Source organism: Myotis nattereri, assembly GCF_964212035.1.
Source record: "Myotis nattereri genome assembly, chromosome: 5".
NCBI lineage: Eukaryota > Metazoa > Chordata > Mammalia > Chiroptera > Vespertilionidae > Myotis > Myotis nattereri.
In genome coordinates, this window is record NC_138080.1 from 9,634,633 (window position 1) to 9,645,495 (window position 10,863).

Below are 10,863 nucleotides of genomic sequence, written 5' to 3' on the forward strand. Positions count from 1 at the left end.
GAGAATTCTTGTCCTTTCAGAGCTTTCTACCTGTAATCTCGGTAATTGAACTCAGCCTTAAATGTAGTTAGGTTTTATTTCCTTGTGTTTCAACTGTTTGTTACACGTTCATATTCATTTCCTGGAGAGGTAATCGTGTATATAAAGAGTTTTACAATACTTTGACAATTTCCTTAGAAGTACATAAAGAACCTTCAGGATACCCACTGTTTCATTCAAAAAACACTTGTCAAATTAAGCCTGAATTGTAAACATAAACAGTATTATCCTCATTTAAAAGCTTTATACACAAATCGTGATCTCTACAAACAGGAATTCTTAATGTTTGAAATCACAATTTACTGAAAACGCGATTTAAAATATCCGGACTTGTTAATATTATGAGTATTCTCGTCATTTCTCAACTTTCTTCCAGTAATCTCGGTAATTGAACTCGGCCTTAAATGTAGTTAGATTCTATTTGCTTGTGTTTCAACTGTTTGTTTCACGTTCATATTCATTTCCTGGAAAGATAATTGTGTATTTGAAGAGGTTTACCACATTTTGACAGTTTCCTTAGAAGTACATACTAGAACCTTCAGGATATGAACTGTTTCAGTCAAAAGACGCCTCGCCAATTCAGCGTCAATTGAAAACATAAACAGTATTCTCCACATTTATAAGTTTATACACAAGTTCAGAGCTCTATAAACAGTAATTCCTGATGTTTGAAATCACATTTAATGAATACTCCACTTAAAATAGCCGGACTTTTTAATATTAAGAGAATTCTTGTCCTTTCAGAGCTTTCTACCTGTAATCTCGGTAAGTGAACTCGGCCTTCAATGTAGTTAGGTTCTATTTCCTTGTGTTTCAAGTGTTTGTTACACGTTCATATTCATTTCCTGGAGAGGTAATCGTGTATTTAAAGAGTTTTACAATACTTTGACAGTTTCCTTAGAAGTACATAAAGAACCTTCAGGATACCCACTGTTTCGTTCAAAAAACACTTGGCAAATTAAGCCTCAATTGTAAACATAAACAGTATTATCCTCATTTAAAAGCTTTATACACAAATCGTGATCTCTACAAACAGGAATTCTTAATGTTTGAAATCAAAATTTACTGAAAACGCGATTTAAAATATCCGGACATGTTAATATTATGAGTATTCTCGTCATTTCACAACTTTCTTCCAGTAATCTCGGTAATTGAACTCGGCCTTAAATGTAGTTAGATTCTATTTGCTTGTGTTTCAACTGTTTGTTACACGTTCATATTCATTTCCTGGAAAGATAATTGTGTATTTGAAGAGTTTTACCACATTTTGACAGTTTCCTTAGAAGTACATACTAGAACCTTCAGGATATGAACTGTTTCAGTCAAAAGACGCCTCGCCAATTCAGCGTCAATTGAAAACATAAACAGTATTCTCCACATTTATAAGTTTTATACACAAGTCCAAAGCTCTATAAACAGGAATTCTTAATGTTTGAAATCACAATTTACTGAAAACGCCACTTGAAATATCCGGAATTGTTTACATTTTGAGAATTCTCGTCATTTCAGAGCTTTCTTCCTGTAATCTCCGTAATTGAACTGGGAATTAAATGTAGTTAGATTCTATTTACTTGTGTTTCAACTGTTTGCTACACGTTCATATTCATTTTCTGGAGAGGTAATTGTGTATTAAAAGAGTTTTACCACATTTTGAGAGTTTCCTTAGAAGTACATACTAGAACCTTCAGGATATAAACTGTTTCAGTCAAAAGACGCCACTCCAATTCTACCTCAATTGTAAACATAAACACTATTCTCTTCATATAAAAGCTTTATACACAAGTTCTGAGCTTTATAAACAGTAATTCCTGAAGTTTGAAATCACATTTAGTGAAAACTCCACTTAAAATAGCCGGACTCTTTAATATTAAGAGAATTCTTGTCCTTTCAGAGCTTTCTACCTGTAATCTCGGTAATTGAACTCGGCCTTGAATGTAGTTAGCTTCGATTTCCTTGTGTTTCAACTGTTTGTTACACGTTCATATTCATTTCCTGGAGAGGTAATTGTGTATTTAAAGAGTTTTACAACATTTTGACAGTTTCCTTAGAAGTACATAAAGAACCTTCAGGATATCCACTGTTTCGTTCAAAAAACACGTGGCAAAGTAAACCACAATTGTAAACATAAACAGTATTATCCTCATTTAAAAGCTTTATACACAAATCGTGATCTCTACAAACAGGAATTCTTGATGTTTGAAATCACAATTTACTGAAAACGCGATTTAAAATATCCGGACTTGTTAATTCTATGAGTATTCTCGTCATTTCACAACTTTCTTCCAGTAATCTCGGTAATTGAACTCGGCCTTAAATGTAGTTAGATTCTATTTCCTTGTGTTTCAAATGTTTGTTACACGTTCATATTCATTTCCTGGAAAGATAATTGTGTATTTGAAGAGTTTTACCACATTTTGACAGTTTCCTTAGAAGTACATACTAGAACCTTCAGGATATGAACTGTTTCAGTCAAAAGACGCCTCGCCAATTCAGCGTCAATTGAAAACATAAACAGTATTCTCCACATTTATAAGTTTTATACACAAGTTCAGAGCTCTATAAACAGGAATTCTTAATGTTTGAAATCACAATTTACTGAAAACGCCACTTGAAATATCCGGAATTGTTTACATTTTGAGAATTCTCGTCATTTCAGAGCTTTGTTCTTGTAAACTCCGTAATTGAACTGGGAATTAAATGTAGTTAGATTCTATTTACTTGTGTTTCAACTGTTTGTTACACGTTCATATTCATTTCCTGATAAGATAATTGTGTATTTTAAGAGTTTTACCACATTTTGAGAGTTTCCTTCGAAGTACATACTAGAACCTTTAGGATATGAACTGTTTCAGTCAAAACACGCCACTCCAATTCAACCTCAATTGTAAACATAAACACTATTCTCTACATATAAAAGCTTTATACACAAGTTCTGAGCTCTATAAACAGTAATTCCTGATGTTTGAAATCACATTTAGTGAAAACTCCACTTAAAATAGCCGGACTCTTTAATATTAAGAGAATTCTTGTCCTTTCAGAGCTTTCTACCTGTAATCTCGGTAATTGAACTCGGCCTTCAATGTAGTTCGGTTCGATTTCCTTGTGTTTCAACTGTTTGTTACACGTTCATATTCATTTCCTGGAGAGGTAATTGTGTATTTAAAGAGTTTTACAACATTTTGACAGTTTCCTTAGAAGTACATAAAGAACCTTCAGGATATCCACTGTTTCATTCAAAAAACACGTGGCAAAGTTAGCCTCAATTGTAAACATAAACAGTATTATCCTCATTTAAAAGCTGTATACACAAATTGTGATCTCTACAAACAGGAATTCTTGATGGTTGAAATCACAATTTACTGAAAACGCGATTTAAAATATCCGGACTTGTTAATATTATCAGTATTCTCGTCATTTCACAACTTTCTTCCAGTAATCTCGGTAATTGAACTCAGCCTTAAATGTAGTTCGATTGTATTTCCTTGTGTTTCAACTGTTTGTTACACGTTCATATTCATTTCCTGGAAAGATAATTGTGTATTTGAAGAGTTTTACCACATTTTGACAGTTTCCTTAGAAGTACATACTAGAACCTTCAGGATATGAACTGTTTCAGTCAAAAGACGCCTCGCCAATTCAGCGTCAATTGAAAACATAAACAGTATTCTCCACATTTATAAGTTTTATACACAAGTTCAGAGCTCTATAAACAGGAATTCTTAATGTTTGAAATCACAATTTACTGAAAACGCCACTTGAAATATCCGGAATTGTTTACATTTTGAGAATTCTCGTCATTTCAGAGCTTTGTTCTTGTAAACTCCGTAATTGAACTGGGAATTAAATGTAGTTAGATTCTATTTACTTGTGTTTCAACTGTTTGTTACACGTTCATATTCATTTCCTGATAAGATAATTGTGTATTTTAAGAGTTTTACCACATTTTGAGAGTTTCCTTCGAAGTACATACTAGAACCTTTAGGATATGAACTGTTTCAGTCAAAACACGCCACTCCAATTCAACCTCAATTGTAAACATAAACACTATTCTCTACATATAAAAGCTTTATACACAAGTTCTGAGCTCTATAAACAGTAATTCCTGATGTTTGAAATCACATTTAGTGAAAACTCCACTTAAAATAGCCGGACTCTTTAATATTAAGAGAATTCTTGTCCTTTCAGAGCTTTCTACCTGTAATCTCGGTAATTGAACTCGGCCTTCAATGTAGTTCGGTTCGATTTCCTTGTGTTTCAACTGTTTGTTACACGTTCATATTCATTTCCTGGAGAGGTAATTGTGTATTTAAAGAGTTTTACAACATTTTGACAGTTTCCTTAGAAGTACATAAAGAACCTTCAGGATATCCACTGTTTCATTCAAAAAACACGTGGCAAAGTTAGCCTCAATTGTAAACATAAACAGTATTATCCTCATTTAAAAGCTGTATACACAAATTGTGATCTCTACAAACAGGAATTCTTGATGGTTGAAATCACAATTTACTGAAAACGCGATTTAAAATATCCGGACTTGTTAATATTATCAGTATTCTCGTCATTTCACAACTTTCTTCCAGTAATCTCGGTAATTGAACTCAGCCTTAAATGTAGTTCGATTGTATTTCCTTGTGTTTCAACTGTTTGTTACACGTTCATATTCATTTCCTGGAAAGATAATTGTGTATTTGAAGAGTTTTACCACATTTTGACAGTTTCCTTAGAAGTACATACTAGAACCTTCAGGATATGAACTGTTTCAGTCAAAAGACGCCTCGCCAATTCAGCGTCAATTGAAAACATAAACAGTATTCTCCACATTTATAAGTTTTATACACAAGTTCAGAGCTCTATAAACAGGAATTCTTAATGTTTGAAATCACAATTTACTGAAAACGCCACTTGAAATATCCGGAATTGTTTACATTTTGAGAATTCTCGTCATTTCAGAGCTTTCTTCCTGTAATCTCCGTAATTGAACTGGGAATTAAATGTAGTTAGATTCTATTTACTTGTGTTTCAACTGTTTGCTACACGTTCATATTCATTTTCTGGAGAGGTAATTGTGTATTAAAAGAGTTTTACCACATTTTGAGAGTTTCCTTAGAAGTACATACTAGAACCTTCAGGATATGAACTGTTTCAGTCAAAAGACGCCACTCCAATTCAACCTCAATTGTAAACATTAACACTATTCTCTACATATAAAAGCTTTATACACAAGTTCTGAGCTTTATAAACAGTAATTCCTGATGTTTGAAATCACATTTAGTGAAAACTCCACTTAAAATAGCCGTACTCTTTAATATTAAGAGAATTCTTGTCCTTTCAGAGCTTTCTACCTGTAATCTCGGTAATTGAACTCGGCATTAAATGTAGTTAGAATTTATTTTCTTGTGTTTCAACTGTTTGTTATAAGTTCATATTCATTTCCTGATAAGATAATTGTGTATTTTAAGAGTTTTACCACATTTTGAGAGTTTCCTTAGAAGTACATACTAGAACCTTTAGGATATGAACTGTTTCAGTCAAAAGACGCCACTCCAATTCAACCTCAATTGTAAACATAAACACTATTCTCTACATATAAAAGCTTTATACACAAGTTCTGAGCTCTATAAACAGTAATTCCTGATGTTTGAAATCACATTTAGTGAAAACTCCACTTAAAATAGCCGGACTCTTTAATTTTAAGAGAATTCTTGTCCTTTCATAGCTTTCTACCTGTAATCTCGGTAATTGAACTCGGCCTTGAATGTAGTTAGGTTCGATTTGCTTGTGTTTCAACTGTTTGTTACACGTTCATATTCATTTCCTGGAGAGGTAATTGTGTATTTAAAGAGTTTTACAACATTTTGACAGTTTCTTTAGAAGTACATAAAGAACCTTCAGGATATCCACTGTTTCATTCAAAAAACACGTGGCAAAGTAAGCCTCAATTGTAAACATAAACAGTATTATCCTCATTTAAAAGCTTTATACACAAATCGTGATCTCTACAAACAGGAATTCTTAATGTTTGAAATCACAATTTACTGAAAACGCGATTTAAAATATCCGGACTTGTTAATATTATGAGTATTCTCGTCATTTCACAACTTTCTTCCAGTAATCTCGGTAATTGAACTCGGCCTTAAATGTAGTTAGATTCTATTTCCTTGTGTTTCAACTGTTTGTTACACGTTCATATTCATTTCCTGGAAAGATAATTGTGTATTTTAAGAGTTTTACTACATTTTGACAGTTTCCTTAGAAGTACATACTAGAACCTTCAGGATATGAACTGTTTCAGTCAAAAGACGCCTCGCCAATTCAGCGTCAATTGAAAACATAAACAGTATTCTCCACATTTATAAGTTTTATACACAAGTTCAGAGCTCTATAAACAGGAATTCTTGATGTTTGAAATCACAATTTACTGAAAACGCCACTTGAAATATCCGGAATTGTTTACATTTTGAGAATTCTCGTCATTTCAGAGCTTTCTTCCTGTAATCTCCGTAATTGAACTGGAAATTAAATGTAGTTAGATTCTATTTACTTGTGTTTCAACTGTTTGCTACACGTTCATATTCATTTTCTGGAGAGGTAATTGTGTATTAAAAGAGTTTTACCACATTTTGAGAGTTTCCTTAGAGCTACATACTAGAACCTTCAGGATATGAACTGTTTCAGTCAAAAGACGCCACTCCAATTCAACCTCAATTGTAAACATAAACACTATTCTCTACATATAAAAGCTTTATACACAAGTTCTGAGCTCTATAAACAGTAATTCCTGATGTTTGAAATCACATTTAGTGAAAACTCCACTTAAAATAGCAGGACTTTTTAATATTAAGAGAATTCTTATCCTTTCAGAGCTTTCTACCTGTAATCTCGGTAAGTGAACTCGGCCTTCAATGTAGTTAGGTTCTATTTCCTTGTGTTTCAAGTGTTTGTTACACGTTCATATTCATTTCCTGGAGAGGTAATCGTGTATTTAAAGAGTTTTACAATACTTTGACAGTTTCCTTAGAAGTACATAAAGAACCTTCAGGATACCCACTGTTTCGTTCAAAAAACACTTGGCAAATTAAGCCTCAATTGTAAACATAAACAGTATTATCCTCATTTAAAAGCTTTATACACAAATCGTGATCTCTACAAACAGGAATTCTTGATGTTTGAAATCACAATTTACTGAAAACTCGATTTAAAATATCCGGACATGTTAATATTATGAGTATTCTCGTCATTTCACAACTTTCTTCCAGTAATCTCGGTAATTGAACTCGGCCTTAAATGTAGTTAGATTCTATTTGCTTGTGTTTCAACTGTTTGTTACACGTTCATATTCATTTCCTGGAAAGATAATTGTGTATTTGAAGAGTTTTACCACATTTTGACAGTTTCCTTAGAAGTACATACTAGAACCTTCAGGATATGAACTGTTTCAGTCAAACGACGCCTCGCCAATTCAGCGTCAATTGAAAACATAAACAGTATTCTCCACATTTATAAGTTTTATACACAAGTTCAGAGCTCTATAAACAGGAATTCTTAATGTTTGAAATCACAATTTACTGAAAACGCCACTTGAAATATCCGGAATTGTTTACATTTCAAAGCTTTGTTCTTGTAATCTCCGTAATTGAACTGGGAATTAAATGTAGTTAGATTCTATTTACTTGTGTTTCAACTGTTTGTTACACGTTCATATTCATTTCCTGATAAGATAATTGTGTATTTTAAGAGTTTTACCACATTTTGAGAGTTTCCTTAGAAGTACATACTAGAACCTTTAGGATATGAACTGTTTCAGTCAAAAGACGCCACTCCAATTCAACCTCAATTGTAAACATAAACACTATTCTCTACATATAAAAGCTTTATACACAAGTTCTGAGCTCTATAAACAGTAATTCCTGATGTTTGAAATCACATTTAGTGAAAACTCCACTTAAAATAGCCGGACTCTTTAATTTTAAGAGAATTCTTGTCCTTTCATAGCTTTCTACCTATAATCTCGGTAATTGAACTCGGCCTTGAATGTAGTTAGGTTCGATGTCCTTGTGTTTCAACTGTTTGTTACACGTTCATATTCATTTCCTGGAGAGGTAATTGTGTATTTAAAGAGTTTTACAACATTTTGACAGTTTCCTTAGAAGTACATAAAGAACCTTCAGGATATCCACTGTTTCATTCAAAAAACACGTGGCAAAGTAAGCCTCAATTGTAAACATAAACAGTATTATCCTCATTTAAAAGCTTTATACACAAATCGTGATCTCTACAAACAGGAATTCTTAATGTTTGAAATCACAATTTACTGAAAACGCGATTTAAAATATCCGGACTTGTTAATATTATGAGTATTCTCGTCATTTCACAACTTTCTTCCAGTAATCTCGGTAATTGAACTCGGCCTTAAATGTAGTTAGATTCTATTTCCTTGTGTTTCAACTGTTTGTTACACGTTCATATTCATTTCCTGGAAAGATAATTGTGTATTTTAAGAGTTTTACTACATTTTGACAGTTTCCTTAGAAGTACATACTAGAACCTTCAGCATATGAACTGTTTCAGTCAAAAGACACCTCGCCAATTCAGCGTCAATTGAAAACATAAACAGTATTCTCCACATTTATAAGTTTTATACACAAGTTCAGAGCTCTATAAACAGGAATTCTTAATGTTTGAAATCACAATTTACTGAAAACGCCACTTGAAATATCCGGAATTGTTTACATTTTGAGAATTCTCGTCATTTCAGAGCTTTCTTCCTGTAATCTCCGTAATTGAACTGGAAATTAAATGTAGTTAGATTCTATTTACTTGTGTTTCAACTGTTTGCTACACGTTCATATTCATTTTCTGGAGAGGTAATTGTGTATTAAAAGAGTTTTACCACATTTTGAGAGTTTCCTTAGAGGTACATACTAGAACCTTCAGGATATGAACTGTTTCAGTCAAAAGACGCCACTCCAATTCAACCTCAATTGTAAACATAAACACTATTCTCTACATATAAAAGCTTTATACACAAGTTCTGAGCTCTATAAACAGTAATTCCTGATGTTTGAAATCACATTTAGTGAAAACTCCACTTAAAATAGCAGGACTTTTTAATATTAAGAGAATTCTTATCCTTTCAGAGCTTTCTACCTGTAATCTCGGTAAGTGAACTCGGCCTTCAATGTAGTTAGGTTCTATTTCCTTGTGTTTCAAGTGTTTGTTACACGTTCATATTCATTTCCTGGAGAGGTAATCGTGTATTTAAAGAGTTTTACAATACTTTGACAGTTTCCTTAGAAGTACATAAAGAACCTTCAGGATACCCACTGTTTCGTTCAAAAAGCACTTGGCAAATTAAGCCTCAATTGTAAACATAAACAGTATTATCCTCATTTAAAAGCTTTATACACAAATCCTGATCTCTACAAACAGGAATTCTTGATGTTTGAAATCACAATTTACTGAAAACTCGATTTAAAATATCCGGACATGTTAATATTATGAGTATTCTCGTCATTTCACAACTTTCTTCCAGTAATCTCGGTAATTGAACTCGGCCTTAAATGTAGTTAGATTCTATTTGCTTGTGTTTCAACTGTTTGTTACACGTTCATATTCATTTCCTGGAAAGATAATTGTGTATTTGAAGAGTTTTACCACATTTTGACAGTTTCCTTAGAAGTACATACTAGAACCTTCAGGATATGAACTGTTTCAGTCAAACGACGCCTCGCCAATTCAGCGTCAATTGAAAACATAAACAGTATTCTCCACATTTATAAGTTTTATACACAAGTTCAGAACTCTATAAACAGGAATTCTTAATGTTTGAAATCACAATTTACTGAAAACGCCACTTGAAATATCCGGAATTGTTTACATTTCAGAGCTTTGTTCTTGTAATCTCCGTAATTGAACTGGGAATTAAATGTAGTTAGATTCTATTTACTTGTGTTTCAACTGTATGTTACACGTTCATATTCATTTCCTGATAAGATAATTGTGTATTTTAAGAGTTTTACCACATTTTGAGAGTTTCCTTAGAAGTACATACTAGAACCTTTAGGATATGAACTGTTTCAGTCAAAAGACGCCACTCCAATTCAACCTCAATTGTAAACATAAACACTATTCTCTACATATAAAAGCTTTATACACAAGTTCTGAGCTCTATAAACAGTAATTCCTGATGTTTGAAATCACATTTAGTGAAAACTCCACTTAAAATAGCCGGACTCTTTAATTTTAAGAGAATTCTTGTCCTTTCATAGCTTTCTACCTATAATCTCGGTAATTGAACTCGGCCTTGAATGTAGTTAGGTTCGATGTCCTTGTGTTTCAACTGTTTGTTACACGTTCATATTCATTTCCTGGAGAGGTAATTGTGTATTTAAAGAGTTTTACAACATTTTGACAGTTTCCTTAGAAGTACATAAAGAACCTTCAGGATATCCACTGTTTCATTCAAAAAACACGTGGCAAAGTAAGCCTCAATTGTAAACATAAACAGTATTATCCTCATTTAAAAGCTTTATACACAAATCGTGATCTCTACAAACAGGAATTCTTAATGTTTGAAATCACAATTTACTGAAAACGCGATTTAAAATATCCGGACTTGTTAATATTATGAGTATTCTCGTCATTTCACAACTTTCTTCCAGTAATCTCGGTAATTGAACTCGGCCTTAAATGTAGTTAGATTCTATTTGCTTGTGTTTCAACTGTTTGTTACACGTTCATATTCATTTCCTGGAAAGATAATTGTGTATTTTAAGAGTTTTACTACATTTTGACAGTTTCCTTAAAAGTACATACTAGAACCTT